The 21026-nt window shown below is 46.2% G+C and overlaps 1 long non-coding RNA gene across 1 annotated transcript; it reads right to left on the minus strand.

Annotated features, from left to right (window-relative positions):
- Nucleotides 1-795: 795 nt before the first annotated feature.
- Nucleotides 796-4544, minus strand: LINC02902 (long intergenic non-protein coding RNA 2902). The gene is made up of 3 exons (XR_013415954.1): nucleotides 4475-4544; nucleotides 1350-1436; nucleotides 796-1220 (listed from the first exon to the last, which is right to left on the minus strand). It is a non-coding gene; the product is annotated as a long intergenic non-protein coding RNA 2902 (long non-coding RNA).
- Between the last annotated feature and the right edge of the window lie 16482 nt (nucleotides 4545-21026).

Consider the following 21026-nt stretch of genomic DNA (forward strand, 5'->3'; position numbering starts at 1 on the left):
AGCAACAATGAGGGAGAGTGTTGCAATGAGGGGTGGGATGCCCCTAGGTGGAGGCATGGAGGGAACCTGCATCCAGTGGGGATGCTTCCAGGTGAGAAGGCACAAGGGAGGGGTGAGTGCAGGTGGGCTGCCCCACCAAAGGCTGCTTCCTGAGCCTGGCCTTGGTGGCTCTCTGGCTCCCCAGGCCCCAAGAATACAGGCCAGCGTGGACACGACCCAGGTAAGCAGGTAGCACTTGTGGGGTGGACAGGGAGGGGGTGAAGAGTGCTGTCGCTGCTCTGAGTAGTGGAGTTCTGGCTGACAGTGTGGGGGTCTAGGATTGGGGTACAAAAGGGTAAAAACCAACTACAACACAAGGAGATAAATGCAGCAACTGTCATACTCACCTAGTGCTTACCCCATGTCAAGTGTTAAGGGCCTTGAAGAAGTGGGTGGCTAGGAGCCAGTTCTTGGCAGCCTGGCCTCCAGGAAGGCAAGTACACACTGGGAGCACCAGCCTTGTCCTCCAGAGTGTCACAATTCAGCACTGAGTCAGGATGTAGATGGATGTGGGAGGAGACCTTGAGCAGCCAGTGGGCCTCTGTGCATCAGGACACCCTGTAGCCCCTGCCTGTACTGGGGATCAAGAACTGAAGGCCCAGTCAGGATTGCTGGCTATGATCACCCTCACCCAGCTCAACCAGAAAGCTGTCCCCACCCAGAGAATGGGGGATACCCAGAGTGCCTGGAGGATGAAGAGTGTGGAGGATCTGAGCCCACTCACCCAGAATGACACCTGGGCTCCTGCAGAACCACTCAGGACATCAGGACACTACGTTGAGCTTCTGGGATCTGGTGGGGAAGCCTGGGCATCCCACTCAAGAGGATTTCAATGCAGCTCCACACCTCCGGCCATGAGCCCTTGTTCCTGCCTTCCCTCTGAGGATTCCCCTTTCCTTTTTTTGCAACTCACAATGAGTGTCCCGGCCTGGGCATCCTTCCAGGAGTCAGTGAAACCATTTCTGTATACCACCTTGCATTGTGCCTAGCTGAGCCAGCAAGATCCAGTATCTTGCAAGCCACCAGCCTTCTCTAGGGTGATTCCAAATGAATTCTGGGAAGGCCCAGCCTCACTCATTGCCTTGAACAGAAATAGCAGCTCCCTGCTTCCCCAGCAGGCTCTGAACACTTCTCTGCATTTTTTAAATGTGCAGGCACTCTTCCGAAGGACTCAGCGTCAGCTATGTGTGAAGCAAGAGGGGTTTTAGTAAATCCCGAACCACTCAATACCCTCTCCAGGATATGTCCTCCACCCACCATGAAATTTACAAATGAGTAACAAGTGAGAAGGTGTGCTGGCTTGGGGGCACCCAGCCCTGAACTCAAATATTACTTCTTTTTTGAATAGTTGTGTGGCCTGGGCAAGTTGCTTAACTTCTCTGAAGTTGTTTCCTTACCTGCACAATAAAAGCAAGCATTTAGGAGAAGACTAAACTGAATAGCATCCATGAAAGTACTAGGTATAGTGCCTGGTGACCATGAGCTTCCTTTTCCTAAGAGCACGGGAAACTTTCCTGTAATCTACAAACGGGAATACCTGAGGTAACTCAGGTGGGGATTCTAATTTCCATTCCGCCATGGAAGGTGCATCAATGGTCTGGAACAAAGCCGCCTATTCACCAGTCACATTTGGGGGAACCTCCCCTGTGCCAATCCATAGATAAGGCACTGGGAATGTAAACATGAATATGGCTTCTGCTTTCTGGTAGCTGACAGTGTGGGGGTCTGGGATTGGGGTACAAAAGGGTAAAAACCAACTAGAACACAAGGAGATAAATGTAGCAACTGCCATACTCACCTAGTGCTTACCCCGTGTCAAGTGTTAAATACTTCCCATATTTCCGCTCAATGAATGATCACACATCCCTACAAGGAACTCACAGTTATTAACCCCATTAAAAAAAATTTTTTTTTAAGACAGAATCTCACTCTGTTGCCCAGGCTGGAGTGCAATGGTGCGATCTTGGCTCACTGCAACCTCCACCTCCCGGATTCAAGCAATTCTCCTGCCTCAGCTTCCCAAGTAACTGGGATTACAGGCACGCACCACCACACCCAGCTAATTCTTATATTTTTAGTAGAAACAGGGTTTCACCATGTTGGCCAGGATGGTCTCGATCTCCTCACCTCATGATCTGCCCGCCACGGCCTCCCAAAGTGCTGGGATTACAGGCATGAGCCACACGCCCGGCCATTAACCCCATTTTAAGAATAAGAGCGAAGCACAGAGATGTTCCAACTTTGCCACGGAGTGGCAGAGTAAGATATAGACCCAGTCCCGCACCTAGTTCGTGCCCTTGACCATTTGTACCAAAGACACTTGACTAATTCAACGAACAAGTACACAGGCCTCCAGAGGAGGGAAGTTTAATTCTATGTAGAATCCTGTAGGCTGAGTTCGGGAGTGAATAAGGCTTTGATGCACAGAGAAGGTGGGAGAGGCATTCCAGAGAGAAGGCACAGGTTGAGTGAAGATGCAGTTGCAAGAAGCTTGAAGGCCGAAGGCCACATAGAGGAACGGTCCTGGAGGGGATGTGAGGAAGTCAGGACAGAGGCAAAATGGAAATGGAGGCCTCCAAAGTCACTCACTTAATTACAGGAAAATCTAATTGTACTATTCATAGATGGGAAAAGGCAGCCAGGAAGCAGAGCAGCAGCACCAAAGGAACAAAGGAGATCAATTGAAAGGTGTCCATGTCTGCAAGATGAGGTGCTCAGGGCAGGGGGTGCAGGGTAAGCTGGGAGACGAGTCTGGAAGGGCAGTTGGTAAGGGCCAGAAGTAGCTACATCTTGGTCACGGGGAGCCCTTGACATACCCCCAACACCACCTACCAAGACTGATACTCTCAGGTGTGTGGGAAGCAACATGCACAGTGGGCTACTGTGAAAAGACGCATGTGCTCAGGCGCATGTGTGTACAAAAAGAGATGTTCAAGGGTATCAACAACCCCTTAGTGAAAATATCTTGAGGCTCTTGAGACAGGCTGACAATTTTCTGATACTTTTCTTAAGGCTTGCTAGTGCCGTCAGGCTGCTATAACAAAGTACCATGGACTGGGTGGCTCATACACAACAGAAATTTGTTTCTTGCAGTTCTCATGGCTGAAAGTCCAAGATCAAGGTGCCAGGAGATTTGCTGTCTGGGGAGAGCCCACTTTCTAGTTCACTGATGATGCCATCTCCCTGTGTCCTCACATGACAGAAGGGGTGAGTGAGCTCTAAGGGCCCTTACTGCATCACACAAGCCGAGCACTGAGAAGCTATGCGGTCCCTGAAGGCCCACTCCTGGTCAGACACCTCTGTGTTTCTCTCTGTTCTGGTCTTGACGGAATCTAAACAAACGAAAGGCAGTTCTTGAGCCTGTGTAGCCCCCTAACCTGGGCCAAACTCCAAACACACCTGGATCTTCACCTTTGTCATCTGTCAATTGTGACCGATAAAAATACCTTCCTCCGGCCGGGCACGGTGGCTCATGCCTGTAACCCAAGCACTCTGGGAGGCCGAAGCGGGCAGATCTTGAGGTCAGGAGACTGAGACCATCCTGGCTAACACAATGAAACACCGTCTCTACTAAAAATACAAAAAATTAGCCAGGTGTGGTGGTGGGTGCCAGCTATTTGGGAGGCTGAGGCTGGAGAATGGTGTGAACCCGGGAGGGGGAGCTTCCAGTGAGCCGAGATGGTGCTACTGCACTCCAGCCTGGGCAACAGAGTGAGACTCCGTCTCAAAAGAAAAAACAAAACAACAACAACAACAAAAACCTTCCTTCCAGGTTTTAGTCACTTTTCCCCCGGCACCCCTGCTAGCCACGTGGTAAATGTTCAATACAACTAATATCAATAATGACTCAAGTTTATTGATCGCCACCTCTCTCTTTCCTCCATGGAGTGCTTACTGGGAGGATGGAGCCTCTTGGGGCACGTGGCTTTCCCACACATCTGCATCAGCCATCGCGAGACTCCGCAGGCCAGCACTGTGGACAGGCAGACAGTGAAGCCCCCCAGCCAGAACAGCTCAGCCTGCCAGGAGAAGCAGAAACCCCCAAAGTAATCACTTCTCAAGCGCCTTTGAGACCCCAGATGTTAGGAAAACTATTATTTTCCCTCGTGTAAGACATGCCCAGTTTCTTTCCCTCTGCTAAACAAATCAAATACAACTCTGAGCCCTCCTCCTTCTAGCCTGGTGGAAAATCCAGCCTTGACATTCTGAGGGCCTCTCTCTACCCCACAGGGAGTTACCAAAGCCCTGAGAGCTTTTTCAAATTTTATGGATAACAAACATTTGAAAAAAGACAAAAAATCAAATTATCATGAAGTGGACACACCCATAGAACCACTTCCCAGGTCCAGAAAGAACAACAGTCCTCCAGGACCACCCCCCACATCCCTCCCAGCATCCACCCTTCCCAGGCCCCACAAATGACCACTGTCCTGACCGCTGCCTCCCTCCCTGGGGCCCGGCCAGAGCCGCATTCCTGCTGTTGACTCTGTTAGTGACCTCCTCATCCCACTGCTCGGGTGACTTGTCTGCCAAATGCAAGAATCAAATGGGGACAGGAGTCTAGTGTACCCACTGAACCCTAAGCCCCAAAGTAGGAGCTTCAGCCACATAGCTTTGGGTTTTCCCAGGATCCCTCGGGTGCCCTGCCTGGGGCGTAGGATGCCAGGGGACAGGAGCTCTGCTTTCATGACGGGTGAATCCTCGGTTCTCCTGTAAGTGCGGAGAAGCTGGGGTAGTTCCCACACTCAAACATTCCCCAAGCCAGGGCTGGGCGCCTGTGGGAATCCCAGCAATCCTACAGTTTCACTCAAGTCCTATAATTTCCCGCACCCTGCCTCTATTTCAGGGACCTGCTGCTCAGAATTTGGAAATGCAGATGTGGTTTGCCTGTGTTGCCACTGCTCTTGTGAGTTTTAAGGCAGTGATTACAGGCTCCGTGGGCAGCAGGGAGCAGCCAACTGGATTGACGGCACATTTTTAGCTTATTTTAAAATCAGCAACAGCATTAACAAAAATCTTGTGCCTTCCCATTTATATTTTCTTCCAAAAGAAAAAACACTGTACTTCCTAGCAGTCTGCGGCCGGAATGGGAAGAAAGGAGAAATCATTTGAAAGTGCGAGGAATATCAGAGGAAATTTTAGAAAGGACTTTAGGCCATGTCTAGCTTTCTCATAGTAGTGACCCTGTTCCTTCCCCCAAACTGGAGCATTTTAATTTTTTTTTTTTTTTTTTTTTTTTTAGACAAAGGAGCCCAGGCTGGAGTGCAATGGTGTGATCTCGGCTCACTGCAACCTCCGCCTCCCAGGTTCAAGCAATTCTCGTGCCTCAGCCTCCTGAGTAGCTCGGATTACAGGTGTGTGCCAGGACACCCAGCTAAGTTTTTGATATTTTTAGTAGAGACAGGCTTTCACTGTGTTGACCAGGCTGGTCTCGAACTCCTAACTTCAAGTGGTCAGCCCACCTCGGCCTCCCAAAGTGCTGGGATTACAGGCATGAGTCACCGGCCCAGCCGATTCACTTCTTAATAAATCATCCAAACCAATGATTTGGTTCCAAAAGAGACAGATATCATTCAAACACCTTTTCCTTTAGTTCATACTGTAAGACAATGTGTTTTAGCTACATTTTGCTTGAAATCCACAAACTTGTCAGATACCCACCTGGGTAGAGCAGGACAGCAGAACTGAAGGGCAAGAGGGCTCATCCAGACTTCCCTCCCGGAGCTCCAGGGAGAAGGTTGATCACTTTGATCTAAACCAGGCAAGGCAGAGACCTAGGAGGCAGGAAGTCAGTTTATAGGACGTGACATTGGCATTTGCCCAGTGGGTGATGCAAGAGGGAGGTTGAGGTCGTAACACGTCATTTTCACGCTGCATCTTACAAAGACCCCTGACCTCTGAGCTAAACTGACTTGGGGCAGCTCCCACCTGGTGAGCCTCAGCTCCTCCTCCTCAGATGAGGCTGTCACCTTGCAGGTAAGCAGAGGGCTTGTGAGTCTCAAAGGAAAGAAGCTCTAGGAGAGGAAAGGCTCTGTAGCCATGGGCCTGGAGGGGCCTGAGGCTCTATTTGTGGAATGAGTGTGTTAGATGAACTGGGGGTCTGGACCAGATAAGAAAGTCTCCAGGTTTAGGCAGTACATGTGTCCAGTACAGGCAGCAGAAGGACATACTGGCCAGAGGGGCTGAAGCCGTCACTCGGGCCCCAAGGCCAGAGGGTCCAAGGTACATGATAGAGATGGCCGGTGTGGCTGAGAGGCATGAAGTTGGAAATAAAAAATAAATTATGGAATCAGAGAGAAGCATGAGTCGTTTTCCATGGACTATGCCTGATATTCTTGTTCAATTTAACCTGATTTAAAACTGGTTCAGTTTTATCATTTTATTTTGTACAAACTTATGGAGTACAAGTGTAACTTTGTTACACAAATATATTGTTGTATTAGTCTGTTTTCACACTGCTATAAAGATACCACCCAATTTAAAAAAAGAAAGAGGCTTAATTAACTCACAGTTTCACATGGTTGGGGAGACCTCATGAAACTTACAATCATGGCAGAAGGGGAAGCAGGCACCTTCTTCAGAAGGTGGCAGGGGAGAGAATGCAAGCAAAGGAGTGACTGCCCAACACTTACAAACACATCAGATCTTGTGGGAACTCCCTCACTATCACTAGAACAGCATGGGAAAAGCTGCCTCCATCATCCAATCACCCTCCACCACGTCCCTCCCTTGACACAACACGTGGGGATTACAGTTCCAGATGAGATTTGGGTGGGGCCACAGAGCCAAACCATATCAAGTGTGTAGAGGTATTTTAGTGTATTCAACATCCAAATAATGTACATTATACCTATTAAACAATTTCTCATCATCCACCCCTCTTCTTCCCCCCACCCTTCTGAGTCTCCCTTCTGAGTCTTCATGGAACAGGTTCATTTTTATGTGAAACTGCAAACACAAACCACTCCCAAGGACTTGGAATTTCCAGAGTGGCCCCCTTCTGCCTCTTAGGACTCAACTGCAAACAACATACAAGAAAAGGTGATCATAATGTCTTATTTTAAGTCTCAATTTCATCATCTCCAAGCTTGTCTCATTACAGGCGTGAGCCACAGTGCCCAGTCTAATTTTTGCGTTTTTAATATAGACAGAGTTTCACCATTTTGGCCAGGCCGGGATTGAACTCCTGACCTCAAGTGATTCACCTGCTTGGTCTCCCAAAATGCTAGGATTATAGGCGTGAGCCACCCTGTCTGGCCTGATTCTTCTTCTTCTTCTTTGTTTTTTTTTTGTTTTGTTTTGTTTTGTTTAAAAAAAGACTTCATACTTTTCTTTCTTGAGCCTGGGAGGCAGAGGTTGCAGTGAGCTGAGATCCCACCACTGCACTCCGGCCTGGGTGACGGAGTGAAACTCCATCAAAAAAAGAAGGAAGGGAGGGAGGAAGGCAGAGAGGGAGGGAGGGAAGGAGAGAAGGAAAAAAAAGAATCAATATTGCATTTAGAAAAAAAAGTTAGAAACTTCAAAAGTACCCTTTGAAAAAAGCCTTGTTACCTCATTTTTATTTATTATGTATTTATTTATTTATTTATTTTGAGATGGAGTCTCACTCTATCACCCAGGTTGGAGTGCAGTGGGGTGATCTCGGCTCACTGCAACCTCCGTCTCTCGGGTTCAAGTGATTCTCCCTTCTCAGTCTTCCGGGTATCTGGGATTACAGAAGTGCACCACCATGCCCAGATAATTTCTGTGTTTTTGTAAAAATGGGGTTTTGCCATGTTGGCCAGGCTGGTCTTGAACTCTTGACCTCAGGTGATCTGCCCACCTTGGCCTCCCAAAGTGCTGGGGTTACAGGCATGAGCCACTGCGCCCAGCCATTATCTTCTTTTATAAATGAGAAAATAGAGCCTCAGGATTCTAAACAGCTTCCTTGAGGCCAGAAAAGTGAGAGACAGAGCTGGGATTTGAGTTCAGACACTCCAGCATCAAACCCCATGATCAGCCTCAACCCTGTTGCTTCTCCTAAGCCTAAGTTTGCTCTCAAACTTTTTCCCTAGAGAATCTCTACTTACCAAGGCTCTGAGGATAGACCTGGGTACACAATTCAGATTTGTCCGGCACATACATGAAATATTTTAGATGATTCTTCATTTATTTTAGAAAATTCTTGTGAATTGGGCATTTAGTCCATAATTCATGTGGGTTTATTTTGAGGTTTTGTGTTGAAATGATTAGATAACAACTGGAGTTCCCCTGAGAAAAGCTGCAAACACTTAGGCCTCACATCCTGGAGCCTGCTGTCCTTAGGGATTTTTCAGTAGGGCTAGTAAGAGTAGCGGAGGTGTCCTGAGGCCTCGTGTACTCATGAGTTCCAGTAAAATTGGCCAGTGGGAGGAGGAGGGGCACCAAGGCTGCATGATGTGTGGCGCAGCCCCTGGGAGCTGCAAGACACTGGATGAGTGGCTTTCTGAATCTCACTTTCTGATCCTGTTAAAGAGGGCTAATTACCTTGCCCCTGCCCTGCCCACATCTTGAGTTTTTGAGAGGGTCCAGATGAGATTGATATATGTAAAACTGCCTCACAAAGATAGTAGAAACCTTTGATTTTGACCCAGTAGGGTGAGAGGAGCCTCCCATTACTCAAGGCCAGTGACAGAGCCATCTGTCTTGCTGTGGAGCTGGCCATGGGCATTCCCATTGAGCCTCAAAACAGGCTCCAGGGCCTGGGCCACCCCTTGACACTGTTGCCCTTAATGAGAGTCCCTGTCCAGGAGCAGACAGCAAACAGGGTGGGTGAAAGGGCAGCCTGAGATAATAAGCCCAGAGGGGTTGATCTTCGCTTCTAAGGAGCCCAGAGGGAGGAGGGAAGGTCCAGAGTACCCCACACAGGAGGAACGCAGTGCCAGTTAAGTGCCTGCTGTACACCATCCTCTTCCTAATTGACACAGCACTCCGAAGAAAAACACCTTTCTCATCTTTTAAAGTTGAGAATACAGAGATTCAGGGCCACCATTACTTACCCAAGGTCACCAGCTGGCCAGTGGCCAATGTGGGTCTCAGCTCTGTGTACAGCTCAGCTTGGAAATGCATATTGCCTCTGGGAGAGCCGATGTCTGGCTCAGGTGCCAGGATACAAAGGGAGGAGATGTCCTCTCTGCTCCCCCAAGGCCTCTACCAATAGGAGGCTGAGGGGCTACCACGCCTTGCACTGCGGCCCACTCTTCTACAGAGTGAGATTGGCACTTGGAAGGTGAACCTGGTTCCCAACCACAATCCCGAGGTCACTCTAGGTTCAGACACAGCCCCCTTCTCCAACGAGCAATGTGTAACTGGAGGCCTCTTGAAACTAGACCAATTTGGCAAAACCAGAGCGAGCAGACTCAACTGATCGGGTAGTTGCAGGTCTGAAGATTGCAGCTTGTGGGGGCTGCTCATGACATTAGAAAACTGGTAACATGCAGTCACCGGGATGAAAAATGAGAGACGCTAGCCTCAGGGTAAGGGTAAAGTCACCCCAGCAATCCCAACAGTTTGTAAGGAGGCAAACTAGCTGGGCCGCTGTAGTGAGAATTTGGAGCAGACCCTTCCCTCAATGGGCTAAGGTAATTACAGATACGCGGGATGTCTTTGCTGGTGGAGAAATGCCTCATCCTCCTGATTTAACGCTCACTAAGCACTTGCAAGGCTGAGAGAGGCTGCTGTCGGGACTGCACAGACAAGTGGGATTCAGTACCTTCCTTGGAGAAACAAAAGGCCAGCTTTCGGTCACAGAGGGGAAGGCAGGATCCATGCGTGATGCACAGTCTTTATGCATTGATTGGTTCCCCAGCATCCTTCCAGGTGGTCAATGAGTTTCATTCTTTGTTGTCATGATGAACTCATTAATTTTAAAATGATTGATGTGCCCCAGTCCAGAGCAGTCTTTTTTCTTTGTTGCTGCTCAAATTATTCCCTCTGTGGCCATCGGAAGCCTGTCTGAGTTGGGTTTTCAATCATTTGGCATTGCCGCCATGAGCCTCAGAGAGCGTCCTTCTTTAATGATAGTGTAAGATGTTCCAGGCCCCACCCAGGCCAGGAATTAGGGGCTCTCCAAGGTGTTGTGGTGCTTTGGTGGTTCGAGAGCACAGTCTGGCTGCAGCCCAGCCACCTTACCAAACCCACCAGGAGACAAACTCACCTAGAGACCATTCACACACAAAGTTCTAAAGGTTTTTAGACTCAAACAGTCGCCTTGGGAGAACCACTTAAAAATGCACATTACTGTGCTCTACTCTTGGCACCTGTAATCCAGAGAGTCCAGGTTCAATGCCCAGTATCTGTTTAGGTTTTTGTTTGTTTGTTTGTTTGTTTGTTTGTTTGTTTGAGACAGGGTCTTGTTCTGTGGCCCAGGCTGGACTGAGTGGTGTTCCACTCCACTCCATTGCAGTGGGATCATGGCTCACTCCAGCCTGGACCTCACGGGTTCAAGGGATCCTCTCACCTCAGCCCCCCGCCTCCCTGTAGCTGGGACTACAGATGTGCCACCATGCTAGGATAATTTTTGTATTTTTTTGTAGAGATGTTGCTCAGGCTGATCTCAAACTCCTGGGCTCAAGTGATCCTCTCGCCTCAGCCTCCTAAAGTGCTGGAATTACAGGCGTGAGCCACTGTGCCTGGCCCCAGAATCTTTTTTTAACATGCTCCTCAATAATTCTCAAGGGCTATTATGAGCTTTCAGCAAGAGAGACCCTTGGGAACCACTGAAGCCATGGGGGGGCCTTTCTTTTGACTTTTCAGAACAAAAGCCCCGAGTCACTAACAACAATCACTACATAGAATATTTTATGCTAGACCCTCAAGTTAGCATTTCAAAAAGTTTTCTCCATCCTGCCTGGATAATTTTCTGTTTCTATTTTCCTGGGGTGGTAAAAGAAGTGGATAATTTACCAATTTCTTTCCAAACCCAAATGTCTCATCATCTCAAGCCACCCTGAATGTATTTCTGAATTGGGTGACAATCTTCAGATATGGACACATATATTTTTTAAACTTCTGTGTAACTTTCTCAACAAAAATAAAGGAGCAACTTGGGAATGGAAACCCATCTATCTCCTGTGGTTTGGTTTGATGAAATCTTACTGAAACATTAAACCCACACATCCGTCTTGGGTAAAGGGAGGGACGGGACTGAGAGTCCCTCCCAGCATGTCTGGGAGGCTTTCCCATAACTCTGGTCTCCATGGATCAGCCTGGGAAAGTACAGATTTGTAGTCATTTCTGTGTTCAGTGTTTTTTTTTTTTTTGGTTTTGTGTTTTGCTGTTTCATAATCCAGAAGCACACCAGCTACTCTTTCTTCTTGCGGTATTGTCTAGAAGATGTGCACAGAGCCTACTGGGACTCTCTATTTATGAAACTTTAGTGGAATGAATGAGATTTTAGAGACTCAAATATGCTGATCAATGGATATTAACCTGAACAGTACGTCCCCACGTCCCCTCTCCTCCCGTCTCCTCTCCTTCACTCCCTAGAACATGTTCCCTGGGGTTGGGGGAAGGAATGATACCACTTGCCAGGGAGCAGCTTCTCTCTTGATCATGAGAGAAAGGACAGTTCTTCAGCGTTTTTGGTCATGAAATTCAGAAGGCAGGAATAAAAACAATCAATCAAACACAGGCTCTGAAAAGAAGGCTGTCTCTGGAAATGAACAGAGCTTTATAGTCTGGGCTAGGAGCTCTTCCAGAACAGGGATGGGGTTTTTATTTTGTTAGTCTCACTTGGGTTTTCTGGGCTCTGAGTGTCTTGCACACAGCTGACAACATAGCACATGCTAAGTCAAGGGTGAAGTAATTAATAATTGAATCAATGGCCCTTCGCTTCAACTGCTATTAAGTCAATAGATGAATCTGGCCCTGACACCCTCTCATAAGCTAATGTTAACTCAAGTTAGTCATGGACACTCACATGACCTGGAATCTTACGCTCCACATGGTGTTTGTCTTTAACAAAAATGTCTTAACACCCTATTTCCAAACTCCTCTAGATAATGAAGTGTCTACTTAGGCAGAGCACTGCTGATGAGCGCAGTGTCTGATGAGAAAAAGCAGAGCTAGGAGGGTGGAGAATCCTCCCAGGGCCCCTCAGTAGGAAGCAGCAGAGCTCGTTCTGTCATATGGGGCCATGGCCTTCTGTTTGCTGTTGTTCCCTGGTCCTAAACCAGGAAAGAAAGGCAGAAATGACAACTGCTTTGCTGGTATCCCTTGCCCTTGTTACCAACTCCTTCTGCACATTTCACAAACTTAACTGATCAAGAGGAAGACTATTTTAACATTTGAGTGAATCGAAACCACATTGGCAGAGCCTGCAGCCTGGGGATCCCTTGTTCTGTGTTTGATGACTTCCTGCTCTGTGAGCATACAAGGGCCGTGCTGCTGCCTCAGCAGGCCTGCAGCTACACAGAAGAAAAGCAGCATTGGACTCAACAGGCAGCTGGCAGCCCTGCCCCAGTCTCACCTGGCCCCTGCTTCATCCTCATTCTCTCACACTCTTGTCACAAACACCGCCCAGATGCACTATCCTGGGCTCACTGACTCAGAGAAGTACAGTGATGGCCCCAAAGGGGAGCAGAGTGCTCCCAATACTGACTATAGTGGCTTTCACGACCCATGGTACTTCTTTAGTCTCGCTTGACTGATTGACCTACAGATGGATATATATTCTTTTGGGAGGTCTTGTCTTTCTGATTGACCTACAGGTGGATGTATATTCCTTTGGGAGGCCTTGTCCTTCTCTGGCAAGCTTATTGCATGGGAGAGACGCTTCTTCAATAGTCACTTTAGATCAGCTGCCTTCAGGGAGCTGAGCAAAGCAGGTGTGGAGTAGAGGCTCCAGTGTTTGCTTTTCAAAGTATAGGCCACTTAAATCTCTTCTAATGAGGGGGGTGCTCTGGGATTCCAAAACTTTGCCTGGGGTTTTGGAATGCCTTGGGAAAGTCTAGGATTTGCATTTGAACTCAGGTCACCTTCATTACTAAGAAAAGAAAGCCCAGAAATCCTGTGCCACTGTGAATCTTTTTATCTTCCATGCTAGATCAATTTTTTTCTACATCTCAATCCTATAAGACAAGAAAACAAGTATGCCACTACACATCCAGAAGACACTTACAGGACATCGTTTTGAGCTGGTTGCTTCCTTGTCTTAAGGCTGTCATTGTCTCCAGCACTCAAGTTGTGGGCTGCAGACCATCAGCCTCAGCTTCGCTTTGGTTCTTGTGAGAAATTCAGCACCTCTGGTCCCACCCTAGACCTTATGAATCAATCTGCATTTCATTTTTTTATTATTATTTTTGAGATGGAATCTCACTCTGTCACCCAGGCTGGAGTGGAATGGCGCGATCTCGGCTCACTGCAACCTCCGCCTCCTGATTTCAAGTGATTCTCCTGCCTCAGCCTCCTGAATAGTTGGGATTACAGGCACCACTAGGCCCAGCTAATTTTTTTTTTAAGTAGAAACAGGGTTTCACCATGTTAGGCTGGTCTTGAACTCCTGACTTCAGGTGATCTACCTGCTTCGAACTCCCAAAGTGCTGGGATTACAGGCATGAGCCACCACGCCCGGCAAGAATCTGCATTTTAATGAAATCTCCAGGCAATTTGTGTGAATGTCAAGTTTGGAAACACTGCTTTAGAGGATGCAGAGAGGAAGACTCAGACGCCTTGGGCTTGAGTCCCTGAGTTATCCACTTTTTAGTTGTGTAGGTTAAACACTATAACCACTTTGAGTTTGAGTTTTATCACCTAAATAATGAGAGTATTCATCGAGACTCTTTAAGGTTACAACAATAGAAACAAAACTTTAAATAGGCATAAGCAGAGAGTGAGGTCAGCAAGATGGCAGACTAGGTAACTCCAGGCCCTGTTCTCACGTCCAAACATGAAAAGAACATCTAAATACTGATTAAAATGACTTTATAGGCTGGGTGCAGTGGCTCAAGCCTGTAGTCCCAGCACTTTGGGAGGCCGAGGGGGGCAGATCACCTGAGGTTGGGAGTTCAAGACCAGCCTTGACACGTTGGTCACAACATGGAGAAACCCTGTCTCTGCTAAAAATACAAAATTAGTCGTGTGTGGTGGCTTATGCCTGTAATCCCAGCTACTCGGGTGGCTCAGGCAGGAGAATCGCTTGAACCCGGGAGGCGGAGGTGGCAGTGAGCCGAGATCATGTCATTGCACTCCAGCCTGGGCAACAAGACTGAAACTCCGTCTCAAAAATAAATAAGTAGGCTGGGCGCGGGGGCTCACGCCTGTAATCCCAGCACTTTGGGAGGCCGAGGCGGGTGGATGACGAGGTCAAGAGATCGAGTCCATCCTGGCGTAGAGTAGAGACCAGTAGAGACCATTCTACTAAAAATACAAAAAATTAACCAGGCACGGTGGCGGGTGCCTGTAGTCCCAGCTACTCGGGAGGCTGAGGCAGGAGAATGGCGTGAACCTGGGAGGCAGAGCTGGCAGTGAGCAGAGATCACGCCACTGCACTCCAGCCTGGGTGACAGAGTGAGACTCCATCATAAAATAAAATAAAATATAAAATAAAATAAACTTCATAGGAGCTCTGGGAAACATCCAAAGGTCTTCAGCAGCCAAGCAAATGTCCAGTCAAGAAAAAGCCACATTAAAAGAGTAGAAAATTTTGTGGCATTTTTACATGCCCCCCTTACTCTATCCCCTCCTCTGCATGGCATGGGTGAAGAGAACCACAGACCAGCTCCCAGTTTTATCTTTCAACTTGGAGGGACCAGAGGAAATGTTATTTGCAATGATCTAACATATCTGGATGTTGCCTGAAGGACTGGTCTGTGTTTCATCTAACTCCGAGCTCAGACAGATAAAAGTGGAATTACTTAGATACCAGGCTGGGAAGAGCCACAGGAAGCAGCAGGCACTGCTCGTGAAAGCTGGAATGGGACTACACACTGGTAGAAGCATGGGAATGGGCGAGTTATGGGTAGAGGAAAACAATAGGATATCTAAGACCCTGGAAAGAAGCTGGGGTGAGACTCTTTCGGAAATTAAGACATTCAAAAGCAGACAGTAAATGGGGTGAATTGGGGGGAGAAAAGTACACACAGGCCCAGGGCAGATGCATGCCCATAAAAGGCCTGAGAGGACCTTATGCCTTCACCCTGGGAGGGTTCCAAAGTTTAGAACTTGCCTTGTTGGTTAGTGATGGTTTTCTAAGTCTGCAAAGACTGGGAGAAATGGTACTTTTTAAGAATGCCCAATTTAAAAAATCAAAAGGCATACAAAGAAACAGAAAAACATCTGTTCAGTGGAAGAAAATAAAGTGTCAAAAAAAATCATCCCTGAAGAAACACTAGCATTGTATTTTCTTTTGTTCTTTCTTTTTTTTTTTCTTTTCTCAAGATGGAGTCTCGCTCTGTCACCCAAGCTGGAGTGCAGTGGCGCCATCTCAGCTCACTGCAAGCTCCTCCTCCCAGGTTCACACTATTCTCCTGCCTCAGCCTCCCGAGTAGCTGGGACTACAGGTGTCTGCCACCACACCCGGCTAATTTTTTTGAATTTTTAGTAGAAATGGGGTTTCACCATGTTAGCCAGGATGGTCTCCATCTCCTGACTTTGTGATCCACCCACCTCAGCCTCCCAAAGTGCTGGGATTACAGGCATGAGCTACTGTACCTGGCTTTTCTTTTCTTTTCTCTTTTCTTCTCTTCTCTTCTCTTCTCTTCTCTTCTCTTCTCTTCTCTTCTCTTCTCTTCTCTTCTCTTTCTCTCTCTCTCTCTCTCTCTCTCTCTCTCTCTCTCTTTCTTTCTTTCTTTCTGTTTTTTTTTGAAATGGAGTCTTGCTCTGTCACCCAGTTTGGAGTGTAGTGGTGCAATCTCTGCTTACTGCAACCCCACCTCCCTGGTCCAAGCAATTCCCCTGCCTCAGACTCCCAAGTAGCTGGGATTATAGGTGCATGCCACTACGCCCAGCTAATTTTTTTGTATTTTTAGTAGAGATGGGGTTTCACCATGTTGACCAGACTGGCCTTGAACTCCTGACCTCAGTCTATCCACCCACCTTGGCCTCCCAAAGTGGGATTACAGGTCTGAGTCATCATGCCTGCCATAGCATTATATTTTCTAGGTAAAAAGACTTAAAACAATTGTCTTAAATATGAAGAAAGAGCTAATAGAAAACACAGAAAAATGAGCTAAAGAAATCAAGCAAACAATATAGGAACAAAATGAGAATATCAGCAAAGAGATAGAAATTATAAAAAGAAACCAAATAAAAATTCTGGAACTGAAAAATATAACGCTTGAATAGAAAAATTTAGTCTGGGCGCGGTGGCTCAAGCCTGTAATCCCAGCACTTTGGGAGGCCGAGACGGGCGGATCACGAGGTCAGGAGATCGAGACCATCCTGGCTAACACGGTGAAACCCCGTCTCTACTGAAAAATACAAAAAACTAGCCGGGCGCGGTGGCAGGTGCCTGTAGTCCCAACTACTCGGGAGGCTGAGGCAGGAGAATGGCGTGAACCCGGGAGGCGGAGCTTGCAGTGAGCTGAGATCCGGCCACTGTACTCCAGCCTGGGCGGCAGAGCGAGACTCCGTCTCAAAAAAAAAAAAAGAAAAAAAAAAGAAAAATTTACTAGAGGTCTTCAACTGCAGACTCTGTCAGGAAGAAGAAAGAATCCATAAATTTGAAAACAGGTCATTTGAAATTATTAAGTCTGTGGAGAAACAAGAAAAAAGAATGAAGTAAACAGAGCCTGAAGAACCTATGAGACATCAAGCAAATCAACACACATGCTATGGGAGTCCCAGAAAGAAAGATAGCAAGAAAAAGACAGGGAAATTATTTGAAGAAATATTGGCCAAAAATGTCCTACATTTGAAGAAGTATGTAGATATATAGATACAAAAATAAAAACAAAAAAAATCAGAGAACTTGAAGTAGGATACACCCAAAGAAACTCACACTGAGACACTTTGTAATTAAACTGTAAAGGCAAATACAAGAGAATCTTGAAAACAAGAGAAAAGTGACTCATCATAAACCAGGGACCCTTAAAAAGATTGCGAAGGGATTTCTCAGCAAAAACTTTGTAAGTGAGAAGACAGTGTAAGATATATTTAAAATGCTAAAAGAAAAATACAAAACCAAAAACACTGTGAACCGAAAGTTGTATATCCAAACAAACTCACTTTCAACAATGACACAAAAATTAAGAAATTTTCACATAAACAGAAGCTGAGGGAGTTTATTATCACTAAACCTGTCCTACAAAAAATGTGAGAGGAAGTCCTTCAAGTTGAAATGAAATAACAGTAACTCAAAACCACAGAAAAAGTAAAGTTCTTTGGGAAAGGTAAATATATGAACAATTATGAAAGCTTGTGTGATTGTACTTTTAGTTCATAACTCTACTTTTGATTCTTTTATAGGATTTAAGAAACAAAAGCATAAAAATAACTTAAAATCTATGTTAATGGATACACAATACATAAAGATGTAGTATGTGTAATCAATAAGTAAAATGGGGGAGGGCAGAGCTGTAAGGAGTAAAGTTTTTGCATATAATTCAAGTTAAATTGACATCAATTTAAAATCAATTGTTATAACTTTAGCATGTTATATTTGATCCCCATGGGATAACCATAAAAAATATAGACAGAAATATACACAAAAGAAAATTAGAAAAGTATTAAAATACATCACTACAAAAAAAATAACCAAACATGAAGGAAGGCAGTAATAGAGAAACTGAGGGACAAGAAAACTACAAGATTTACAGAATACATATTGCAAAATAGCAGTAGTAAGGCCTTCCCTCTCAACAAATACTTTAATGTAAATAGGTTAAACTCTCCAGTCAAAAGACATAGATTAGCAGAGTGGATGTTTTTAAAAACAAAACAAAAAACTACATGATGTCTACAAGAGACTTACTTTAGATCTAAGGAAGTGCTTAAGTTCAGTGTAGGAGGATAGAAAAAAATATTCCATACAAGTAGTAACCAAAAGAGAACAAGGGTAGCTATACTGATACTAAACAAGATAGACTCTAAGTCAGAAACTGTTGTAAGAGATAATAAAGGGGTCAGACGCAGTGGCTCATGCCTGTAATCCCAGCACTTTGGGAGGCTGAGGTGGGTGAATCACTTGAGGCCAGGAGTTCGAGACCAGCCTGGCCAACATGATGAAACACCATCTCTACTAAAACTACAAAAAAATTAGCCAGGCATAGTGGCTTGCATCTAACTGTCTGGGAGCCCAGATAGAACAAAAAGACAGTGAAAAAATAAATTTGTTCTTTCTCTACTGGACCTGGGACACCTTTTTTCTCCTGCACTTGGACATCAGAACTCCAGGTTCTCTGGCCTTTGGACTCGGGAATTGGCACCAGCGTCCCCACAACCCCATCTAAACCCAATTCTCAGCCCTTTGACGTCAGACTGAGAGTTACATCATTGGCTCTCCTAGTTCTGAGGCTTTCACACTTGGACCGAGCCACACCACCAGCATTCCAGGGTCTCCAGCTTACAGACAGCCTGTCATGGGACTTCTCAGCCTCCATAACTGTGTGAGTCAATTCCTCAATAAATCCCCTGTCATCCATCTATTATCTATCTATCTATCTGTCGATCTATCTATCCATCTATCTATCCATCTATCTGTCATCTATTTTTTTATCCATCTATCTTCCTATCATCTATCATCATCATCTATCTTTTTATTATCCATCTCTCTATCTTCCTATCTATCTGTCTGTCTGTCTGTCTATCTATCTATTACAGATCCTATTGGTTCTTTCTCTCTAGAGAACTCTAATACAGTGGTTTAAATACATTTTACTTTGAGCTCATCTTCAGTGAGTTAGTATTCCTCAGGAGTTCTGTATACCTAGAGTGATAAAACTGTCTCTACATAGCAGTTCGGGATTTCGGGATTAACTTCTGTCCAGAGCCCCAGGAGACTTAATTGCTCTGCATGAGTTTTTGTGTTTGTGTTTCAGGTTAGAGGTTTCTATACTATGCAGTAATATAAATTCAGACCTTGTAGCTGGTGCAGTGTAGACCAAAGTGGTACATTCTCATGAGTAATTGTTTTCTGACTAAAATCTACAGAAAGACTGCCAGTTTCTTCTCCATCTGTTTGTCATCTGTGAGGACAAGACACCTCAAGTCTCCAGGCTTCAAGTGAGGTGGTTATTGCCCCTCTGGTCTCTCCAGGGCTGGTGATGTCTACTCTTCCCACATGAGCCTTCTCACTCCCATCACCCATTCCTGGGGCTGCCACTGGGTCAGCTTTCTCTTACAGGCCTGGCTTTCCTGTTTCATCTTTGTTTTCACCTCAAAGAGATGTACCTTTACTTTTTAGCACTTGGTTTATATAACTTTTTATTGATTGATTTTTAAATTTAACTTTGTTTTTTGAGATGGGAGTCTCACTCTGTCGCCCAGGCTAAAGTGCAGTGTGCAGTGGTGCAATCTCAACTCACTGCAACTTCTGCCTCCCGGGTTTAAGTGATTCTCATGCCTGAGCCTCCCGAGTAGCTGGGATTACAGGCATGTGCCACACCTGACTAATTTTTGTATTTTTAATAGACACAGGGTTTCGCCCTGTTGGCTAGGCTGGTCTTGAACTCCTGACCTCAGGGGATCCACCTGCCTCTGACTCCCAAAGTGCTAGGATTACAGGCATGAGTCACTGTGCCTGGCCTACATATCTTTTTTTTTTTTTTTTTTTTTTTTGAGACGGAGTTTCGCTCTGTTGCCCAAGCTGGAGTGCAGTGGCACAATCTCGGCTCACTGCAACCTCTGCCTCCTGGGTTCAAGCGATTCTCCTGCCTCAGTCTCCTGAGTAGCTGGGATTACAGGCATCTGCCACCATGCTTAGCTAATTTTTGTATTTTTAGTAGAGATGGGGTTTCACTATGTTCGCTAGGCTGACCTCAAACTCCTGGCCTCCAGTAATCCGCCTGCCTCAGCCTCCAAAAGTGCTGGGATTACAGGCGTGAGTCACCACGCCCTCCCCATATCTTTTTTTTTATTTTTGAGATGGAGTCTTACTCTGTTGTCCAGGCTGGAATGCAGTGGTATGATCTCGGCTCACTGCAACCTCCACCTCCCAGGTTCAAGCACTTATCTGCCTCAGCCTCCTGAGTAGCTGAGATTACTACAGGTGCCTGCCTCCATGCCCAGCTAATTGTTTCGTATTTTTAGTAGAGATGGGGTTTCACCATCTTGGCCAGGTTGGTCTTGAACTCTTGACCTCATGATCCACCTGCCTCGGTCTCCCAAAGTGCTGGGATTACAGGCATGAGTCACTGCACCCGGTTGCCCATATCTTTTTAATCAATTGGAAATTTAGTGAGATGTGTAGCACCTTTGCTATTTACTCTGGGTGTTACAAGAGTGCATCAAAAGCTGCCTTTGGCCTCATCATCTTGTAGTGAAGGAAGATGGACATGCATACAAATAATGAGGGAGCAAATACACAGGAAGAAAGGAGCAAGTAGAGTGTGGGTGTAAGACTCACATTCAGTTGGGCACGGTGGATCACACCTGTAATCCCAGCTACTTGGGAGGTTGAGGCAGGATAATTACTTGAACCTGGGAGGTGGAGGTTGCAGTGAGCTGAAATTGCACCACTGCACTCCAGCCTGGGCAACAGAGCAAGACTCTGTCTCAGAAAAGAAGACTAACATCCAGAATGGCTGATGATCAACCTTTCCCTTTAGGAGTACAGACATGGGGAGCTGTTGATACTTCTCTAGAAGGAGCGTGACTGACAGAGAGTTCAACCCAGGTCCAGTGGGTATGAAATGAAACCGTTCTGTTCACTGTCGTGTTGTGTATGTCTAAGACTTAATTCTCAGCCTGTGTAATGAATTTCTAAAGAAGCTGAATGCAAATGAACTGTTTTCACACTGAATCATATAGTAAACAGCTGACGTGTTTGGGCTCCATGGCAGCTCTCTTGGTAGCCTCTTTTATGACAGCTG

The sequence above is a fragment of the Macaca mulatta genome, chromosome 3 (genome assembly GCF_049350105.2).
Source record: "Macaca mulatta isolate MMU2019108-1 chromosome 3, T2T-MMU8v2.0, whole genome shotgun sequence".
In the NCBI taxonomy this organism is placed as follows: Eukaryota; Metazoa; Chordata; class Mammalia; order Primates; family Cercopithecidae; genus Macaca; species Macaca mulatta.